The sequence below is a fragment of the Marmota flaviventris genome, chromosome 1, assembly GCF_047511675.1.
Source record: "Marmota flaviventris isolate mMarFla1 chromosome 1, mMarFla1.hap1, whole genome shotgun sequence".
Lineage (NCBI taxonomy): Eukaryota > Metazoa > Chordata > Mammalia > Rodentia > Sciuridae > Marmota > Marmota flaviventris.
Window position 1 is genome coordinate 128,662,316 of NC_092498.1, and position 23,419 is coordinate 128,685,734.

Consider the following 23,419-nt stretch of genomic DNA (forward strand, 5'->3'; position numbering starts at 1 on the left):
GTGGGCAGATGCATAGGCAAGTGGGCTTCCTCTACCCATACTTCTCCCTTCTAGCTTGTCATTGTTTTCAAACACTGATTTCAAAATTGCTATTCACTGTTGACAAGGAGCTATTGATTGCACCTTTAAAATCAATGACAAACAAGTGGTTTGCAGAATTAGTCAGTGATGGTATTTACTTCTTTAGGATCATTGTAAGAATGATGAGAAGAATCTAAATATATCCAGAAGACCTCGAGGCAGATCCACGGTGTCTTCAGAGTGGCAAAGCTGTGACAACATGGAGCATTCAGATCTGTTCTGGGTACACAGCGTCATAAGTATTATAGAAAATATCATTCTCTGTGCTGTCAGCACCTTCATTTTCTTTCCTTAGGGCTGGGATGGGAGGATGAGGGGAATGTGTACTGATTTGGAAAGTGGTGTGAGGGGCATGCTTGCCCCCTGGGTCAACGCAGATGTGTCAGACATCTACCTGTTCTTCAGAGCTGGGAGAGCAGACCGTTGGGTGTTTGTGCCCTGTCACACAGGGGCCACAGTGCCCGGGGTGTAATAGCTGCTCTGACCCTTGCTCTTCCCCACAGAAACAGGCACTAGCAGGCACAGCTGCACCCAGCCCTTTGGAATCTTTTCCATTACTCTGGGTCTGGAGCAGTCTTTCTGAGTGCCTGTGATAATGACAGTAGCTAAAATTGAGTGTGTTCCCTATGCGCTAGCCGAGCTGAACACCCTGGGCACCATGTGGCCCCTCAGGATCCAGAGCACCCCTGTAGGAGGGGCGCTATTGTGATCCCCATTTCCAAGATGAGGAAATTGAGACACAGGGAACTAAAAAGCACACTTTCCATGGCTAGACTTGCAGTGAGTGGCCACATGGACACTGGCTGATAGTGCCCGAGCTGTGCAAGCCCAGCTCCTCCCCAGGGGTTCCACCTCTCAGACTCCACTGCACCTGGGAGTCATTATGAGACCTAGAGAAGTGCAAGAGACAGAGTGGGGCATGGGAAGAGAACAGCCTAGGGGAAGCTGTGCCATCCCAGGCAGAGGAAACTAGTGGGATGGACATGTTGCACCCCTCTGCCCCCCATTCTTCCTCCTGTGACTAGGCACAAGCACTGGGCTCAGTGGCTGCCGCCACCTCATCACAGAGCATCCCCCAGGCTGGTGGCAAGCTGCTGTCCTGGCCCTGTGGCACTGAACCAAGGCCCTCACTGGCCTTCCTCCATGCTGCTGTGCTGATGGGAGGAAGAAAAGGCTGCTGCAGTTCCTGGTTTAATGCACCCAATCAAGCCCCCATCACACAGGCTGAGCCTCAACTCCGCCAGCAAGTGTGGCTCCAGGGCCATGTGCTTCACCTCCCTTCTGACCTTCTGCTGAAGCGTCAGGTGTGATTCCAGGGCCCAGGAGTCACTGGGGACCAGAAATGCAAGTGTGTGTTCTGGTGAAGCTCACAGGCCCATGTTTTTAAATATTTAAAATGATAACAAATATACTCTATTTAGAATTGCAAATTCTCCAAATGCCATGTAGGGAAAGACTGGATGCTAGGAGACTAATTTGGGGGACATTTGGCAAGGACAAACTGAGATGGTTAACTCTCTACAGTTCCCTGGTTTGGACTGTGTCTGGAGGGGGGAGAGGAGATTGCTGGAAGATGGTTGGGAATCCTGAGGTGGAGATGTTTATATTCTGTGATTGGCCTTCCTTTATTTTGTTTTTGTTTGTTTGTGTGTCTGTGCTTTTAAGTCTGAGCCCAAAACAGTGCTACATTCTACTCTATTGTAAGCTTAGCCAAGCAGATGGTCATTTCCAAAACAAATGTTCTGGAGCCATTTTGAAAAGTGTTAAGCAATAAAAAAAAAAAAAAAACCCAGGCTGATTGTGCGAGTGGGGCGCATGTGAGGATCGCAAGGCTCTGGGGACGAGGTGAGGGTACATGCAGCAGGGAACCGGGAGCATCCCAGGATCACCCAGACAGAGCAGCCCCTTGTGGCCATCCCAGGTCACGGGGGGGACACCATCCAGGGGCTGTGTGCTGTGAGCTCAGGGACTTCACACACAGATGATCTTTAAATGCAAGGTGGGGCACAGCCCATGTAGCCCCTGTATCAGCGACCCTCTCCCTACCAACCCTGAGGCTGCTAGGCTACTGCCGTGCACCTTTCTGTTCTTTTCAGGACATGGGTGTTTCAAACAGGGTCAACTCTCAAGGGAAAGGCTACTTGGCTCTCTGAAGATCGTGGCCACTGGGGGAGTTGGCTCTGCTCTCAGATCAGGCTGTGGCCCAGGACATGGTCTGCACATCACCTCATGGCTCTGCCCCTTCCCAAAACTAGGCTGGCTCAGCAAGCCCTCTGAAGAGCTAGGGCCAGGTGACCTTGCCCAGAGGGGACGATTGACAGAAGAGACTCTCCCAGATAGGGTGCTGCTGATCCAAGCTGCCTGGAAAGGGGGCCCTGGCCCGTCATCTGGAGCAGCAGGAGCCTCCTGTGCAGCCCTCCTGATAACGAGAGTGCCCACCCTGTGTTCACAGCCATGCCCCCAGACCCCCGGGCCGTTTCCATAGGTGATGTGCACATCCGCTTTCTTGTTAGTTTTCTTTAACTTTTTAACTTAACAACAATCTTTAACTTAATTCCGTAATCACAAAATCCCTGGAACAATCAGAATCAGACTCCTTAGCTTTCTTAATATGTTAAAATAGATAGCTTATTGAAATGGTATCCGTGTCCTCACTTGACATTAATTTGAATATTAACACATTTCCTTCTTGCCTTAAGAGCGTCTGGTGCTTCTTGATTCTGGCTAACCCGGTTCATGTGTGTGAATTCATTAGCATGCAGTCCACAGTTCTTTCAGGTTCTCAACACTGTTTGAATCGTGATACTTTGTGTTTCTGCCTATTTTTTTAACACACTGGTTGGTCTTTTCTTTGTGTAGCAGAGAACTCAGAAGTGAGCTCTTCCAGTGCAGAGTGGAGTCCTCAGAAACAGCCCTCCTCCTTCAACATTTAAAAAAGACCCTTGGGCTTCATCTAGTCATTCATTTTAGAAGAAAATACACCCAGTTCTGTGTTTCCGTACATTTCAGCTGTTCTGCGCAGCAGTCAAGTTTAAGTCTGCTTCCTTCTCAAGGACTTCAAGGTAGGTAGGAAGGCCTTGAAGGTTTCTCCTTCCATAGAAGAGATCTAAGAGGAGTTAATTTCTACCCATAGTCTAACATTAGGGCTAATGATTTAGGAAGGTGACTGCTGCTTAAGCTATAGTATTAAGGCGAGATTGCAATAAATCACCAAGTCGATCTTAAAGCAGGAGACGGAACCTTTTTCTACCAGCTGGTGGTCTGGATCCACCAGCTAGTGGGCCAAGGGTCAGGCTGCAAGTCTGCACTCTTCGACCCCCTCCTGGGGTTTCAGTACACCTATTTTAGTCCAAACCACATTAATCATGTGTGGCTGTTGCTATGATTCAAAACCATAAACAAACGTCATGAGATCTAAAATCACAAACAGAAAAGGGACTGGGCCAAAATGTCCTAGTTAAGTACAAGTTATAGAATGGTTACTAACGTCTGGACAATCAATCTCTAGACAAGGTACCTTGTCCAGGAAAAATGGGATCCAAAGAGAACACTTTTACATTAAATAAGAATTGCCACTTTTATTGCCAAACATGCCGAGCTAAGCCACTGTGGATGGGCACAGAGGCCGGCCTTCCCATGGGAGAAATATTTCTTACCTGATGTGGAGTCTCGGGGGAAGATGGGTAAGATGGAATCTGTTTGGTCATTGCCCGTACAGCCTGGCTCATAAAAAAATAGGTTTTCTTGGTACCAAAAAAAATGATCTTTCACAATCAATACTGAAGAATAATTTTACTTGGAAACCCCAATTGAGCATGACACGTTTCTTGGTTGTTGTGACTAAACTTTGTCATGGGACAAAGGTGAACTAACTCACCAGCTTCCTGGAGTCTCCATGCAGTTGCCATATCACTGCTGGCCTTCTACAAATAGAAGGGCACGAAAACGAACCAGGTTCCAAAAGGTCTCAACCAGAGTGCGCAAGGCCCTCTGCAGAGGCTCAGAGGCCCGTCCACCCATGGCTAACTAGTTGTTCTTGGCGCCATGGGAACTTACCTCACCTGAGGTGTCCCCTAAAGCTCCAGTGTTAACGCCAGAAGTGACACTGGTGAGTAACAGAAGTGAGCAGTGGGATCCTGAGGTTGAGGAGAAGGTTCTACACACTGAGCTTATTGTGCTGGGACTTCCTTTCAAAAAACAATTTACCTGCAGCCCTGCCCATCCTAAGTCAATAGGATACACTAAATTCCTCAGCAAAAACATATTATCTGCAGAAGAAAGCAGGCCTGCTTTGGCACGTGTCTCTCATCCCATTGACTCAGGAGGCTGAAGCAGGAGGATCACAAGTTCAAAACCAGCATCAGCAACTTAGTGAGGCCTAATTAACTTCAGTGAGACCCTGTCTCAATATAAAAAATAAAAAGGGCTGGGGATGAGGCTCAGTGGAACAATTTTAGACTTGTTACTCAGAACAGTAGGTTCAGTCCCCAGTGCCAAAAAAAAAAAAAAAAAAAAAAAAAAAAAAAAAATTCCTAAAAGAAATTGAGGCCTGATGGGCTGGAGATGTGGCTCAAGTGGTAGCATGCTCGCCTGGCATGCATGCGGCCCGGGTTCGATCCTCAGCACCACATACAAAGATGTTGTGTCCACAGAGAACTAAAAAATAAATATTAAAAATATTCTCTCTCTCTCTCTCTCTTAAAAAAAAAAAAAAAAGAAAAAAGAAAGAAAGAAAAAAAAAAGAAATTGAGGCCTGAAAAGCTCCTTCCTGCCATTAAGAAGAATGTAAGTTGCCCCAAGGGGGTGAATATTTTATGATCTTTACATACAACAGATTCCAGAATTCAGGCAGATATGATAATTAGAACCAGTCAGTGAGGGTCACAGTGACCCAGAGTTGCCTAGTCCTCAGCATGTCAAATCCCCCCTTGTGGGGTATGGCCATGTGCAGTGAGGACTTGAAAGTCTGAGACAGTCCTGTTGTCAGTCAGAAGTCAAGAGGTGGACCTGAGCAGGACTCTCCAGAAACTTCCCTGGGCCTCATTAAACCTGAAGAAGAGGTTTCCCTTTCATCTCCAAGGACACACTGTCTCCCTTGAGATTTTCCCTTTTCCTCTCTCACCTGATACTCAGGCCCACTGCTCTGAGTGCCACAGCTAAGCTTTCCCAGTGTGCTCAGCAGAACTGGGGTCAGGACAGCCTCGGCAGCCGTGGCTTCACGTTGGGCCCTTGCTCTGTAACAAAATGATCTGTCTTGGAGAACTGTAGCCTCGTAGGTCCATCCTCCTCTGAGTGGACTGACTGGGTGGCATCTGAGGGCAGGTTGAGTGTGGCTGAAGAGGAGGGTCTTGGGGACTGCTCTGGAACCGTGAATTAAGGCAGATGGACCTCCCCATGCGGTGAGCACCCTCAGGCCTTCCTGGTTGGCTACAACAGAAAGATGAAAGGAGTTCACACTGACTTTCTCTGACTGCTTGGGCTCTGACATCACCTCTTGCCCTTGGACTTGGGCTGATGCTGTTGGCAATTCTCGTTCTCAGGCCTTTACCTTGCACTGGAATTTACACCACCAGCTTCCCAGGTCTCCAGTTAAACATTCTCCATAGTCACTACATGAGTAAATTCTGCATAATCTATCTATCTATATAAAGATTATATATATATATATATATATATATATATATATATATATATATATATATATATATATATATGTAGGTATGTGTCTATTTATAATTGTTGATACACAGGCTGTCCCCAACTTATGATGGCTCAATATTTCAACTTTATGATGGTATAAAAGGGATATGCATTCAGTGGGAGCTGTACTTCAGGTTGTGAATTTTGATCTTTCCCAGGCTGAAAGTAGTATCTCAGTGCTGGGCAGCTGTGTAGAGCTCTGTACAATCATGAGAGTCCACACCAGTCTCCTTGGAGCATCGTGGAGAACCCTAGGTCAGGTGTAGCAAGCACATCTCAACTTAGGTTATTTTTATGTCCATATTTTGTGGACATAATCACATTATAAATTGAAGGGCATCTTTATTTATCTATTTGTTTATCTTTATACACCTTGTTTCCATAATAGTCCTCCCTCAGTGTCCATAGGGAATTGGTTTCTGGACCTCCACAGACACCCAAATCTACAAATTCTCCTGTCCTTATATCAAACATTGTCGTGTTTGCACATAACCCATGAGCATCCTCCCACATACTTTAAATCATTTCTACATCACTTACACTACCTACAAGATGCAGAAGCTGTATAGATCCTTGTTATGCTATATGTTAGGGGATGAGGACAAGAAGGGAAAATAGCTATGTTCAGTTTGGAAATGGGTTTTTATTGGTTTGTTTGATTTATTTGCTTTTGCTTTTCTAAAAAAAATACTTTGGATCCACTAGTTGTTCACATCCACAGACAGGAACCTGAAGAGCCGAGGTCCAAGTGTGCTTCAGCGTCTCCTGTGGAGCCTGGCAGATGCCTCACTTCAGAAGTCAACAGCTCTTGCCTCCTCCCCTGTGCACTGCATAAAAATGGGGTTTTCTTGTCAGCACTCAGCCTGGTGCTCAGAGGGAAACCCCCGGGTCTGCGGACCATCAGGTTCTGAGCATGTGAACACTCTGCTGAAGGACCGCAGATTGCAGACCCAGGGGCCAATGTCAACAGAGAGGATCTAATTAATGAGCCGCCTTGTCAACCCTTTAATGTCCACATTGGTGGCACTGTATACCATGATGACCTGAGCATTGGGTGGGATCCTGTTTTCTTTGACCACTCTGGCCCCAGCCTGGGCTCTTCTAGGACTCTGTGGTGCTCATCAGCATCCTTCAGAAGGTCAGCTCTTCAAAAGTACAGCAACTTTTCCCCTCCCAGGGAGGGTTCTAGAGGCTTAGTGTCCCTGCATGTCACACATAAAGAGAGGCTGCACGCAGTGGAGATTTGCACATTACTCAGGGAGGAAGTGTCAACAATGCCCATGTCAATGGCAGTAATGGGAAAAGTGCATCTTTTGTGTGGCCCAGGATTGTAATCCTTTGGGGTGACAGAGAAAGACATTTTTAAGAATCCACAATTTGGAAAAAAAGACTCAACAGTTTGGGCTGTTGAGCCTAATTTGTAAAATCAGAAGGAGAGAATGCAAAGTTCAGGAAGCAGGTCCAAATAGAACACCTTTGCAGTGTGAGAAGGCGGAAGATGAGGCTGAGCCGCTGCAGGTGAGCGCGTATGGAACTGGGCGGCTGAGGAGTACACGGCATCTGACAGTCCCTGTTGATGGGGTTTACCAGATGCACACTTGTCTTAGGACTTCAGTGAATAGAGGTGATTTCACATTAAGTTAGGTAGGTAGGTAGATAGGAGGCAGCTTTCTCTGTACAGAGCAATGTGTATGGGGCTTTGGGAGCTATTATGGAGTATCTATAGCTACTTCCTAACCCAGCTATCATCTAATTCATGATTTCAGTAGACTAGTATTTATTGAGCATTTATTATGTGCTAGGCACTATTATAACCATACTGACTGAATTAAACCATCTAACAAGATATTAAAGGACCTAATACTCCTTATCACACTGTTTATAGTTGAATGAACAGAGCCACCAAGAAGCTAAGTAACTTACCAACATCACACAGCCTGTTTTGCTAGCTCCAGAGCCAACATTCTTGACCACTAGGTATTAATGAAGTGCCACTTATAGAGCACAGGCCTTATTCTTATGAAATGGGAACCCAGTGTCTTGTTCCAAAGGAGCTCACAGCAAAATGCTTGTCTTTCCCCAGCTGGGCATTCAGAAGCAGCCTGATGAGGGCCTCATGTCCTACTATGACATTGCACCCACTGGCTTGCTCATCCACCTGGACATCCAGTGCTGGGCCATAGCCTGGTGACTTGAACGCTCACTGATCAACTGAGTGTACAGAGTTTGTTGTCCTCTATAGCAGTCCTGTGAAGCTGGTGGAATGAACACTATTGGCATCTTAAGAGGACTTTGTGGCTGAGTGGGTGACTGTGCAGGCCCCGGAGTTAGTGACCATGCCTGGACCCAGGGCCCCCGTGCTGAATGCAGAGGCTGAGGTGGCTGCAGGAGTTGATTCTGGAGCCATGTGGCTGAGTAGCAGCTCGGTAAACACATCATCTGTGTTGAGTTGTTCACCCTTGGCGTTCATCAGTGTCCTTGCCTGTCACCTGAGAGTGCTGATGTCACCTGTCCCCTCTGTGTGAGGATTAATGAGCTAACATATATAGACCCAGAGAACCATGCAACAACCCAATCAATCAACGGGCAAGGGGCAAGGGAATGGTCTTTGGACTAATATGTGGAATTCCAATACTCTCAATTAAATAGCACCAAGTCTGCTTCTCTGATTGATGTTTGCTGTCCTGTCCCTACTGAACGGACACTTCTCAGAAGTAGATATACATGTGATCAACAAATATATGAAAAAGTGTTCAACATCTCTATTAATTAGAGAAATGCAAATGAAGACTACTCTAAAATTTCATCTCACCCCCTAGTCAGAAGGGCAGTTATCAAGAATACAAGCAATAATAAATGTTGGCAAGGATGTGGGGAATGGGTACACTCATCATTGCTGGTGGCACTGAAATTGGTGCAACCACTTTGGAAAGCAGTATGGAGATTCCTCAGAAAACTTGGAATGAAACCACCATTTGACCCAGTAATCCCACTTGAGCATCTATACTTAAAATCAGTACACTATAGTGACATACCCACACCAATGTTTATAGCAACTTGAATTCACGATGCTAAACTGTGGAACCAACCTAGATGCCCATCAATAGATGAATGGACAAAGAAACTGTGGTATACATACACAATGGAATATTACTCAGCATTAAAAGAAAATGAAATTATGGCATTTTTCAGGTAAATGGATGGAGTTGGAGCATATCATGCTAAGCAAAGTAAGCCAAGCCCAAAAACCAAAGGCCAAATATTTTCTCTGATAAATGGATGCTGATCTATGATGGGGGGAGGCATGGGAGGAATGGAGGAACACTGGATTGGGCAAAGGGGAGGGTGAAGGAGGGGTTAGGGTATAGGAAAGATGGTGGAGTGAGATGGACATAATTACCCTAGGTCCATGTATGATTGTACAAATGGTGCATTTCTATACCATGTGCAACCATAGAAGTGATATGTTGCACTCCATTTATGTACAATGAATTGTAATGCATTCCGCTGTCATGTACAACTAAGTAGAACAAATAAAAATCATCATCATCATAATAATAAAATTAAATCTAAAAGAAAAGATTGAGCAACAGTGGTATAATAAGTGCTCTGTAGACATGGGCACTTGCTCTTTGCCAGCAGCTTCTCCCCTGTCTGATGGCTTTTTCAGAGTAATTAGACTTGGAAAAGTGAGGTTTGCCTGTCTAGCCTCATGTCTTCCCCCTATCTAGCCACATTTCTCATTGGGAACAAACCTTCCACTGTCCTTGTCGAGATGGGTCCAGTCTGGCCAGTCAGCACTTCAGGTCTCTGACCAAAGTGATCAAAACAAGTGGGATGCAAACCAGGTCTTACCATCCAAAGACTTTGCAAAGACATTGCTAAAATTCTAAGGCTATGGATTTCTAGCTTGACATGTTCTGATTCAGAGGCTGCCAAGGAACCACCAGGGGAGACAGGACTCCATGGAGAGTCTAACAAATGTGAAGCAGAGACCAAGAAGGAAAGGCTGTGGAAACCTGAGCACGTTGTTCATAGCCAGGATTAGAGGATGCATTCAGCTCAGGGTTGAAGCCAATCACATCTAATCTAATTCTGATTCTAATCCCAGAATGGTCTTCCTGCTTACTGTCCTTAACATAAATAGATCTCCAGGAGAACCCAGCCCAAGTGGTCATTCACAAGGAGTGAGAGCTGAAGTCCATTTGTTGGCCCAGATCCCTGGGTATTCATTACCTTAGAAGGAAGCTGGGCGTGGGTGCAGATGATTGACAGGCAGCAGCCAGAAGAGGAAAGAAGCAGCCATGGCCACATGGACTTGGTAAGGAAAGAAGCTGCCCCTGGTGCCACATTAGTGGACTCCTGTGTGTAAGGATGTTCCCAGAACATAAGACCTTCATGGAGGACGCCAGGAAGAGAAAGGGATATACAAATTAGTACTGAAACCACAAAGTCCCTGATAGTCACAAAAGGCTAGAAATTCTATCCAGAAATCTAAAGATTAGCATGAGGACTATAATTAATGACATTGTATTCCATGCTAGAAACGTGCTGAGAGATAATATTTTAGTATTCTTGATATATGAAGGAAAGAAAGACAACCAGGTGAGGTGACAGATCTGTTAATTTGCTTGACTGCATAGTCACTGTGTACATTTGCATCAAAACATCATGTGGTACAACTTACATATACACAACACAAATAAGAACAAATGGAGAATTAGTCATACCTGGCCATCAGGAAATTAGACAATCTCTAATTAGGAGTGATAAGAGTCTAAATTATTGTTGTAAAGAAAGAAATACTGCCAAACACTTAAAATGCTACAACTAGAAAATTACTGTTTGTGAAATTCTTTTGAGAAGTATCAGTTTGGATCAAGTTTGATTGTTTCAATTTTAATAATAATTGTAAGACTAGGAGGATATATAAGGGAGTAAAGTAATTCCCAATCTAGTCGCAGGCAGCAAGCTGATGGTCACATGGAGATCTTGGGGACTTAAAGGGGAGGAACTGTGTTTTTGATGGAGGTTAATCTTACAAAGATGTCCTGGGCAAGGGAACGGTTTTTGGACTAATAGATGGAATCCCAATACTCTCAATTAAATAGCACCAAGTCTACTTATCTGATTGATGTTTCCTGTTCTGTCCCTACACAGGCTTTTGTTTTTAGCTCCTGCTTATCTGTTTCTACCAGCACTTCATAGAATACTCTGTGCATATAATGATCTTGAACATTAGGCCTGCATTACACTACTGTTAGTTAAATTCCACCTGCATACAATCATCAGGGTTATGGTGATCTATTACTGGTGTAAATCTAGATTTCTCATATGGGAGATTAAGAGTATGGAACAATTATAATTCTCCATAACACTGGTGAGTGTTGTGGGTTTTACTTCCCACATTGTTCAGGACAAGAATTTTATTCCCAGAAGTTGTAAATAACCTTCCCCATGGTGGAATGAACTCAAAGTCAAATAAGAGAACAAATTCCATGGACCTATTTCTTGATACTCTGGGTCCTTGGGCACCAAGCCTGCCTCCAGGAGCCATTGGAGACTGGCTCTGCTTTCAATTGCTGAGTCTTTCTGGAAGTATTCACTAGACTGTAAATTTGGAAATTCAGTGTCTTGGCTGCAGCCAACATTACCAGGCTTCCACCAGGTGTTTTTGACTTGGTCCTTCTCTTCCATAGAAGTCTGGAAAGCAATCCTGCAGATCTCCTTATTCCTGTGATTAATTTCCTATGCAAATCCCAAATACCTAAGCTTGTTCCAGCATGTGTGCCCATGGTTCAGTTAATCCAGAGGTGGAGAAAGCTGCCTATCTCCATATGTCCAGCTTTAACCAGGCAAAGAGGTCTTAATCCCTTCTGGGCCATCATTTGATTCATTAGCATTGCCTGGATCCTGTCCTAAGCTAACATGTGTTGGTGCTATTTTTTAATCTCCAAAAGTCAGGCATAAAATGTTTGAAATAAAAGAGCTCATGAAATGTGATCCATATCTGGCCAAGATGGAATAATAGGAACCAAAATGTACATCCCAACGGAAACAACTTAAAAATAGACCAAGTACATAAAACAATGGTTTTTAGACATTGCTGTAGGCAGGGCCCTGTGCTGATCACTGGACCAGGGAAAGCACATTAATTGAGCTCTCTGACCCACCCACGTCCCCGTGCACTTCCTGGAGAATGTTTCAGGGCCTAGCACATGTAGGGAATCCCAGCAGAGCCTGGCATTTCCCAGAGCTGAGAAGAGAGAGATGGAAGTTCAAAAAGAGCTCCCTGCTCTCAGAAAGGCAGAATTAATACTGTTAACAGGGCCATGTTACCAAAAGTGATCTGCAGATTCAAAGCAATCCTTTCAAGATATCAATGGCATTCTTCACAGAACTGAAGAAACAGTCCTGCAATTCATATGCGAGAATAAAAAACCCAGAAGAGCCAAAGCAGTCCTGAGCACTAGAGGCTCCCAATACCCGACTTCACACGCATCACAGAGCCTTGGTAACCACCAACACACTGCAGCCTAAAACCAGCCGCCGCCACGGCCACGCCCGGGGCACCTCCACGACCGGCCCGCCCCCCCGCCGCCCGCTCCTCCCGCCCCGACCCCCTCGCGGCTCCCCCCCCCCGCCCTCTTCCCCCTCCCTCTCCGGTTTCTCCTCTCTCTCTCCCCTTGGGGGGGGTGGAGGTGGGGTCGGGAGGGGGGGTCGGAGGGGCAGGCGCGGGGGCGGCGGGGGCCCCCGGTGGCGGGAGGGCGGTCTCCCGCGGGGCCCGCAGGCCCCCGGGGGCGGACACCGGGGGGGCCGGCGGCTGCGCGACTCTGGACGCGAGCTGGGCCCTTCCCGTGGATCGCCCCAGCTGCAGCGGGCGTCGTGGCCGCACCCGGGGAGCCCGGTGGGCGCTGGCGTGCCCCGCCCCTCGCGGCCCCGCAGCGGTCGGGCGGTGGGGCGGGGGGCTCTCGGGCCCGTCATTTGTTTGGCGGCGGCCCTTCCCCCGCCCTCCCCCACCGTAGGCGGCGGCGGCGCTGGTCTCCCCGCCGGGTCGCCCCCGGGCCGCGATTCTGCGCAGCGCCTAGCAGCCGACTTAGAACTGTTGCGGACCAGGGGAATACGACTGTTTAATTAAAACAAAGCATAGCGAAGGCCCGCGGCGGGTGTTGACGCGATGTGATTTCTGCCCAGTGCTCTGAATGTCAAAGTGAAGAAATTCAATGAAGCGCGGGTAAACGGCGGGAGTAACTATGACTCTCTTAAGGTAGCCAAATGCCTCGCCATCTAATTAGTGACGCGCATGAATGGATGAAGGATATTCCCACTGTCCCTACCTACTATCCAGCGAAACCACAGCCAAGGGAACGGGCTTGGCGAAATCATCGGGGAAAGAAGACCCTGTTGAGCTTGACTCTAGTCTGGCACGGTGAAGAGACATGAGAAGTGTAGAATAAGTGGGAGGCCCCCGGCGCCCCTCCATCCCCGCGAGGGGGCGGGGCGGGGTCCGCTGGCCTTGTGGGCTGCCAGTGAAATACCACTACTCTTATCGTTTTTTTCACTGACCCGGTGAGGCGGGGGTGGGGGGGGGTGTGAGCCCAAGGTGAACAGCCTCTGGCATGTTGGAACAATGTAGGTAAGGGAAGTCAGCAAGCCGGATCCGTAACTTCGGGATAAGGATTGGCTCTAAGGGCTGGGTCGGTCGGGCTGGGGAGAATCCCCGAGTGCCCAGGTACAAAGGAAGTCTAGATGTACAGGGCCTGAGATCCCCTTTGTGTTCCAGGACCAGGTTCTGAATGTGAGACAGAAGAAGTTGCGTTAGCTGACAAGCTTCAGGATCCATGTGGAGACAGGTGGTGGTGAGATGTTGCTGAGCAACAGGCACCCCACGCTGTCCCGTCAGGCAGGACACATCAACGTGGGCAGGGAACCTAGATGGGGAGGAATGAAGGGACAAGAGACATGAAAGGTGACAGCAAGAAAAAAATTCTGATCAAGCTGCCAACTTTTATTTTTCACACAGGGGTATTTATATGCTGGGGATGGGGAAGCTCTCTAATCAACAATTGCTGGATGTGGGTGGTAAAACTGCCAGGTGCAAGATGTCTGATGATCCTGATAACCGCAGGATGTTCCAGGGAGATAGGTGGCTGCAGGATGCCTCCCAGGCAGGATGTCTCCCAGGGGGCTGTCAGGCTAATCTTTGAAGGAGAATTTCCTTCTAGTCCCTGACACCACACACCCAGAACCTGCACCCTTTCCAATACCCAGACTAAGTCCTCTGCCACTAGGAGAGGGCAAGGAGCCCATGCAGGCATGGTCTCCGAAGCTGCAGGGGAATGCAGGCTGGTGTGGCACGTGACCTCCTTGATGACCTGTGAAACTATGATGGCACCCCCACTTGGACAGTAGCTGGCTCATTGCTTTGGAGGTCATTCTAGAAGTGAACCTGCAATCTCTTCCTCCCTAGCATTGTCCTAAAAATATTTTAGCACTAGCAGCTTACTTTTTATAATGGTATTTCCACAACTAACATTTCAGAGAGACTGATGAGAGCCCCATTGCAAACACTCTGAAGAGGGGAGAGGAGAAAATAAAGATAAAACTTCTCTAAGCACCATGAAGAGCTAAGTGATCAGTGCCCCACCCCCAACACACACACTTGACTTTAGAAATGGTTGTGGGCTCAAGAAATGGAGTGTTTGAGTCAGCAGATTCCTCAGTGTGTGGGCTTAACCAGAGTGTGGAACTGGGTGGCCTGGGGACTGAGGTTCTGGTTTTCCAGAGAGAATAGAAGTGCAAATGGAGGTGTGTGTGTGGCCACCTTTGTTCCCCAGTCTTGGGAACAAAGACTGAATGAGAGGCTAAGGAGCTTATCTCTATAAATAAAGTCCTTAGCTTCTGGTATTGGAATCTGAGAGTGCCTGGCTGGGCTGATGGCTACCCTGCCCATCTTCCCTGTTAGGAAGCTCCTCAGGTAAAAAAGAACCATAATAATAATAGGAGTGGGAGAGAACAGAGTCAGGCTGTTTGAGTAGAGCGTCCAATGGGGGCCATGAGCCAAAGTGGGGAGTGCCCATGGGCCTGCTCTAGGATATCTGTGACATTGAAGCTGCTGAGTTAGGCAATAAAGGCCCTCTCCTTATACACAGCAGCATTGACTTCAGCAATAATATGAAAGTACAGTGGGAGGAGAGAGGGGGAAGAGAATATACCACCAGGTTGGTGAAGCACCAACCCCTGAAGCCAGGTAGCTGTGTGACCTTCTTCTCAGGGTCCCGAATGGGAAGTCCCGGCAGAGCGCCCTCTCCACCACTGAGGCTCCAAAGCTCTTGCTTCCAGTGGGCCTCTTTAAATACCAGCAAATAGAATACAGAAAACGCTGCTCCAACAGCCCTCAGGACTTAGCCTGGCTTCATCCCCCCAAGGATGGGCCAGACCCTCAGAGGATGTGCACCTGGAGATAAGAGAGATCACCAAGTTCCCCTGAGCCAGCCACTCCCACAAGAAGCCAGGATTCCCTAGATGTTTTGTCCAGGACATCCAAAGGTAACTACAGGCAGGGGACAGGGAAGGTCTTGATATTTTCCTCAACTTGGAATGCTCTCAGTGATGTTTTGCAAAAATTAGCTCTCTTCACTCTCACAGTGACATAAATGACTTTAGACTTGGTCACTCTTTTGCAGGTTTGGGCCCATGGCTTCTGTGATGTACCAGGTAAGGAAGGGGTTGGGCCTGGAGTGTGCTCAGCTTGCTGGCTCCATGCCCACCCCCAAGCAGCCATGTGACCCCCTAGGCAGGCTCCTTGCCCAGGAGGAGATAGGCCAGGGCCTGTGGTCCCAGCGCTCCCTGCTGGATCTGAGCTTTGCCTCCAATCTTGATTCCCAAAACCAAGATGGAGTTGGAATGAGGAGGATCTGGTGTCTGCTGCCCCTTCTTGGAGGAACAGGAAGCCCACACGGAGGTCTCTTTTGCCCTCCTGTCCACAGCCAGCCTTTGCCTCACTTCTCCGGGGAGCCTTGATGGTCACCAAGAGGTGTCCAGTGAGACTTTGAGTGGAGGCTAATATCTGCAGCAGGAGGAAACACCAACTCTGTGTCCTGGATTTTACTGGAGCCTCTCAAGTTAGGAGGATCCTGATTTTGAGAAGGAGCCATAGTATCCGATGTGCAGCCACAGAGATTAGAAGATATTAGAGGCACTCAGCTGTGCACGGAATGTGGACTGTGGCACCCATTCACATTCCCAAAGCTCCTTGGACTCAAGGGAAATGAATGCCCTTCATGAATGTCATGATGGCTCAGGTGGCTGAAGGTGTGGACTGAAAGATTGGGGAGTGGAAGATTCTCCAAGGCCATTTGGTGTATGGGTAGCACAGGCAGGAACCCTAACCTCTCCAAGCACGTCATTGTCTGTGAGATGAAAACAATGATCTTCATTTTTCTATCTCACAAGATGATGCTGAGAAAAAATAAATGAACATCATCAATGTGACCTCTTTTAGTAGAAAAAGCTAAGCTGAAAAATGAATAAAGCTGTTTTCCTATGAATATAAGCCTCCACTTTCTGTGTTACTAATTGAAGACAGGGAAACCATGAGGATTTTATTTTCTAAACTTGGAATTGAATTATTTAACTGTATTGGACATGGGCAGTGGTTAAGAACATTTTTAAAAAATGAAAAAAAAGTTATTTCTTGCTGAAAATTATAAATTACCAGATCTTGTATCTTTCCTCATGCACCTGTGGTAAGGATTTTCTAGCTAATACTGATGGAATGATATTTTGGAAATTGAGCAACAGATATTCTCAATAAAATTATAAATTCTCACTGTAAAGCGTTAGTCTACTTGAGTTGTTTTCTAATGTCTATTTAATACATTCAGCTTTAATGCAATATGTCCTCTAGAACTAAATTGCAAATAGAAGGTAAATTAGACGAATTGATAGTTTTAGGCCATAAAACCCTCTTTCTTGCTGTGCTTTCCTGGGGCCCTCAGATCTGTCATAGGGACTGCCCACCTCTGTGCATGAATGTGGAGGCCATACTTGGAGGGTAATGGGGTAGAGGGGATGATGGAACCATCTTCTCAACAGCTTTCCTATCTTTGCATTGCTCTCTGAGCACAGATTAAATTTTTAATGTCATAATTTTTTACTCTGAATATCCAGCACCAAGATCTGCATAATTTTTGAAATAATCTTTATTGCTAAATCAACCAAAATCTCTTTTAAAGCATACACAGTTACTACTCTTTAAAATCAATTTATTCTTTGAGTCAAAGAAAAAATGCTATAAGTTGTTCTTTTTAGGAATGCTTTAATTGGAAGGTGAAATCAAGCAATTATTGAAAGCTTTAAAAATGATTTCAGCAAATGTTTTTTTTTTTTTTTTTGGAAAGTGAATTAGGAAATATTTTGGTATAAACATTAATTACAGTGTTTTAAGTGATTGTGATAAAATTGCAATTAAAAATAAAACATGCTTGCAATTTAGAGGTTTATTTTTCTTACACCTATTTCACCTTTGGTGCTTTTTACTTGGTGGCACCTTAATGAGTAGAGACAAGAGTTCTTGGTGTCACTTTAGAATGTCCTCCATATAGACAGAAAAGACAGTGAATTTCCAGTGTGGCTGGTCCACAGCAAGTGACAGGCTGAAAAACCATCCTCTACCTCATAGCAAAACCTGTCCAAGGAAGGGACATCACCTTTGTCCTTGGAAAGACCCACAGAGCACTCCTAGGCACATTCCCACCCTGCTAAGTTGTTTATCTACAAATAACAGGAGAGATCTGCTGGGACAGGTGTCCCTGACTCAGTCAGGCTAGGTGGGGATCCATAGCAACCCCCTAGCAGCCACCAATCAGCATGAGACAGGGAAATACCTGGGATGCCAGATGACCCTCCCAGTAGTTTAACATGGTTGATAACATGTTGGGAAACCATGTAGTTCAGCACGAACACCCCTCTTGGCTTAAACCAGTCAGTTCAAATGAATACCCCTTTTGTACTGACCAATCACCCTTACCCAACTTGTTCCCGCCAGTGAATGTGCTAATCATGTTTTAGAGTTGTTATTTGATTTTTCCACGGTGTGTGATGATTTGCTAAGAGATGCTATGATGTATGTGGGGGTCCCTGCCTTCTCCAAAGAATGTATAAAACTGCTGCAAACCCTGGGCTCGGGGCCTCTCAGCGTCACCAGTTGCTGTGTGTGCGCTTGGAGGACTGAGCTAGCTCGCAATAAACACCTCTTTGCTGTTTACATCGATCTTGGTCTCTGGTGGTCTTTTGGGGGTCCCGAATTTGAGCATAACAAGGCATGGACTGATTCTCCCTTCTCACTCTCTTATCTCCACCAGACATAAGAGAATGGTTCCCTGGGAGGTTCTTCAAGTTCCTAAAGAGATGAGATTCCCAGAGACCTTTAAGACCTTAGCTAATGGAGAGCTTGTCCCTCTCAGTCTTCATGTCCCAAAGGTGATCAGCAGAGGGCATGTGTAGCCAAGATGGCACCCCAACATGTCTCTCTGCCTCTTCCCCAGTCTGCTCCCAATGCATGGGGAGCACTTCTTCTCAGATGCTCTTTAAATGTCCATCATAGGTCCCCGTGCCATTTGCCCGGCAGCAAGTTCATCTGTGCAATTGACTGTCTACCGTAGACCATGATAGAGAATTGTATTTTTCCATTTTTATGAAAGCAGGCAGCTTTTGACACTTAGAAATTCCATTTCAGCTACTGTAAGTAGGCACCAAATTGCTGTCTACTTACTGTAATTATGGACAATTCTAAAACTTTCACACATTTTCAGAGTTTTAGTGAATCACTTTAAGAAGATATCAGGGGCATTGTGTCTCTCTAGTGGGATGGGATTATAATGCATTTTCCCCCAAGTACCTTCAGCCAGCACTGTGTGGCTTTATCTGCATTGAATTTCTAATGTATCACAGTTCAAATGATGTCTTAGGTGATGGCTGATTAGTTGCCCTTGGAAATGACTTGGATGCATGGCCTAATTTTTCAAAAAGCTTTAAGAAGGGTCACAGCAATATTCAGTTGTAGGACATGAAATAAACTAATGTGTATTTTCCTGCCCTTTTTAAACTGTTTTGTTTGTTTTCATATTACTGGGATGTAGATCATTATTAATGACAGTCCAGTGTATCTCAAGTATGGATTAAGGTTACAGAGCACTGGGGCTTATTTTTTCTAATTATATACACTTAAAGAATGTTTTGGAATTAACATTTCTGTGATAAACATTTGCAAATGTGAAGAAGAGTTATCAGAACAAATATTTTGATTTTTTTTTTTTTTTTTGGAATTTTGTTCAATTCAGTAAGTAACACTTAGACATTTATGATCCCAAGGATTTTTCCATAACTGTCTCATCATTGGATAAAATGGTGGTGTCTGTCCAGCCAAACCTGCAGTCCCAGTGGCTGGTTGTGGTTGCAGAGGGTGAAGGGCAAGGGCCCCTGATCAAGTTGGAGATGATGAGCAGTGAGCCTTGCCAGAAGACCAAGAGGAGGAGCACTGAGGAGGCAGCAATGGCATTGAGGGCATGAACCGGGAATACAAAGATCACCTGAGCAACTCCGTAGAGCAGGAAGGGAGCCAGGAGGGAGCGGTCCAGGAGTGGCTCCAGCATGGCGGCCCTGCTGGCCCAGAGGACAGGACCAACAGGAGCACAGCCCTGCCACTGCCTGGGGCGGGGAAGGACAAGAATCTGCTCAAGAGTGGTGGTGCAGATGCCTTCACCAGCTTCCCCACCCAGGGGAAGTTTCCAGAATCCAGTAACCCTAGTGACCTAACGGTGGCCTCGAGGGGCTTGACGGAGTTGGAGATCAGCATGTACGCCCTGCTTTGCATTTTCTGACTGGCCATCCTGGTCTTCCTGATCAACTGCGTGGCGTTTGCCTGGAAGTTCCGACACAAAGGCTTGTGGTGAGCAAGCAGGGCAACATCCCCCACTCCCACAACTGGGTCTGGCTTGGGAACGGAGAGGAGCTTTTGGAGAACCCAGTGGACATCATGCTCCCCTTGGAGGAGTGCATGACCATGATAGACAGGGGGCTGCAGTTCGAGGAGAAGAACTCCCTGCTGAAAGGAGGTTCCCAGAAGCCCTTCCACAGTCAGCTGCTCAGACCTTCTGACTCTGTCTATGAGAAAGAGATGAAAAAGGAACCTGTAAACTCTTCTGGCCTGAAGTGGAAGAGGGTCAAGTTTACTTCCTACACCACCATCCTCCCCGAGGATGGGGGCCCGTACACCAACTCCATCCTGTTTGACAGTGATGACAGCATCAGGTGGGTCTGCCAGGACATGGGGTTGGGGGACTCACAGACATGAAATACTGTGTTATATTTGAATTCACTGATGTGCCTTCTGTTTTTCAAACAGCTGGAGTTTCTGCTTGTTCAGCAACAGAGGGTGATTTAATAAGGATTTATTTGTTGAAGCCTGGTATGTGTGGGGGTGGGGAGGGGCAGGGGGCAGGGTTCTCTTCTAAGCACATGGAAGTGGCCTGAAGAGTTAGTGAAGCTTGTGTGTAAGCCAGGATGAGCACCTGGCAAGCCCCTGTAGTACTGCTGCAGCACTGGGTCAGCAGTTGCGCACCACCTGGTACTCGCTCATTACCAGTGCACCAAGTTTTCCACCAAAGACTTTATCTGTCAGCTCAGGACAAACAGATGTTTAGAATTGGGAGGAGTTTGATGGTTAATTTTCCTATAGTTTGACATCAGTGGGGTGCATGGACAAGTCTTACTCTGGGCATGAGAACTCTTCTGTGAAAGGTGGTGAATGTGGCCACCCTTTTTGGTGATGTGCTCCACATTGTTGTTATGCACATTTATACCAATGCCTGTTGTTGTTTTGTTTGGGGGGAGAGTTGTTTATTGTTTTGTTTATGACTTCTGGGAGGCTTTTTGAAACATACATGGTTTCTCTCATTTAACTGACATTTGCTTAGTTGAGACAGGAGTTGGGCTCCCTGGAACCAGCCTTGCCACATCCAGATTGAATTCCCAGGGCCCTTCTCTGCTTCACCCTACTGTTTATGGATACAAAGTAACTGAATCCTCATTTTCTGTAGCCATTGTTTTCTCACTGACACATCTTAAATCAGCATTGCATGGCAGAGGTTTTTTTTTTTTTTTTTAAATAATATTCAGTGAAAAGGATTCACAAAATTTGGAATTTTGCAAAAATTGGGGAATATCTGTGAACCACAAAAAAAAAAAAATTTGTTTTAAATACATAGTAGCTGAAAATCAATGTGGGAAATTATAGAGTCCATTCCTAAGGGGAAAAGGCCCACTTAAAACACCTAGTTACATAAACATTTTGTGGAAAACATTTCACTCACTAGACTCAGATATGAAACTGGTGTGGACTTTCGCAAAAAGAAGATTCCTTAAAAACAGATATAGACTAAACTGCCATTTTACTCAAGAAAAATAGAGAAAGCATGGATGAGATTCTGTTTATCAGGATGGAAATCCATCTATTCAGTGACCAGGAAAACATCACATCTGTGCTTCTGGCCAAGAGAAAACATCACAGAATGTGTCCTGAGGTAGGAAACCAATGAGCACACTCAATACAGTCATGAAAATAAATGGCCACTCTAAACCTCAAGATACAGTTGTCAGGAAATCAAAGGTCAGAAAAAGAAGGGGAGGAAGAAAAAAAATGAGTCTCCAATTCTTTTTGAAAAAATAAACAGCAGTTGAAACAGTGGTATGAAGTGGAGTTAGAGCAAGCTTCCGAATAAAAGAATGAGACAGCTTGTCAATTAAATAAATTGAAATGGCTGCAAACAGATACTGGACACCGTAGCTTCCTTGGGAACATCTTTTAGCACCAGCAAGGGGTCTCAGGAGGTCTCCCAGAAGAGAGGCCCTTGCAGGGTCTTGACACACCTCACAGAAAAGAAATCCAGGATGTGTCAAAAACAGGCACAGCAGAGATTTATTTGGGAAACAAGGAATGTGCACTTGGGCAGCCTGAAAGTGGATGCTATCTTGAGAATAAGTGCTTTCAGGACCTTGGGCTCTTCTATTAAGGGAAACTGTGCTTAGTGACCATGTCAAATGTGTGGGTGGCATCACCTTGTGGGCTCAGATCTCTTCCTCAGGGAGCACAGGGCTGTCACGGTGCTGTGGTTCTCTTAGGGATATCTGAGTGGATGTCATCCAGGTGATAAGGTTTGGAAGGTACCCACATGGTGGCTCCTCCAACATCTCCCCTTTGGCTCTGTTCCAGCAGCACCTGCAGGCATTAGTGACTGGACTCACAGTGCTCCAAGGCTCATGGACCTCTCAAGAATCCACATCAGGAGGAAAATAGGCTGGGCCTATAGGTGGGATGGGGCCTCTTAGGGTTAGACTTAGGGTTTCTTCTATCTTGTCTCACTTTGAGCCACGACAAGTCTAAGAACTAACTTGGAAAGACAGAGGAGGCATCTGGGGCTCTGCCATGACTATGACTGGCTGATGGCTGAGCCGGTCAGAACAGAGGTGTTTGGTTGCCCCCTTGTTGCGTAGACTTCCACGTGGGTGAACCCACACTCCAAACTCATCTGCTCTGAGGTCTCCTCAAGTTGGCAGCCGAGAGGGTCTTCATCTGCTTCCCTCTCATGCACAGGGCTGGAGGGTTTGTGGAGAGAGGGTCGGCCTCACCACAAGTGTTCTCTGGGTCCTTTGCTGTTGGAATGGTGCTTGAGAGTCAAGGCCCTGGAGCCTGGGAATCCTTGCCATGGTCTGGGGAAGGAAACATTTGCAGGACAGAGAGTCTGCAAGACTGGCTGACTCCTTGAGGAAGGGCTGCTCAGGAGGCCCGAGGAAATTATGCTGCATTTCTCTTTATTATTCTTTTACTTTTAATTGGGCATTTTGTTTATGCCACTGTTTTTCAAAGGATCTGGAGGTGAGGTAGCCCCAAACCCACTTATTGGATAAGTCCACAGGTATGTTAATGGAGCACAACTAACATCTAGGCCTGTGATTTCTAGAGGCCACTGTCCAGTTCTCCCCACTGTGTCCTGGCTGGACAAACACTACAGACTATATATATATATATATATATAGACTACAGACTATATATATAGACTATATATATATATATATATATATATATATATATATATATATATATATATGGTATTCAAATTTTGAGCCCTCATGAATGATCTCTGTGGATTTGTAAAAGTCAGATGTGTTATGGAAATCTCTCTGCTTTTTGTTTTTGTATTTTTTTTCCATAGAGAAAGAAAATTAGAATAAAATATGACCTGTGTTTCAGTGTTTATGTTGGACAAGCTTACTCAAGTTGATCAGGACACTAGGACTTTCCAGATGGGAAATAAGAACCCAAAAGCTTTAAAGTCCACTAGGGAAATTATCTTCCCATTCGAAGAAAGCAGTAATGACATGGGTTCCCACACCGGGCAGGCTTCCTGTTCTGTGCCCTGCCTTCAAAATATTATTGCTACTCAAAGTCAGTTTTTCAGATTAAAAAAAAAAAAACAAAACAATTCAATATACAGAATTGTCTTTTTAGGTTCTGTTAAACATTTAATGTATCTAAATATTCCTCCTAAATACAGCACTTTGCAAATAGTGAAATTCC

At 46.0% G+C, this 23,419-nt stretch overlaps 1 pseudogene; it reads left to right on the forward strand.

Annotated features, from left to right (window-relative positions):
- LOC114080235 (transmembrane protein 132B-like) overlaps positions 1-20,137 on the forward strand; it is a 38,076-nt pseudogene extending 17,939 nt beyond the window's left edge.
- Positions 20,138-23,419: the final 3,282 nt, after the last annotated feature.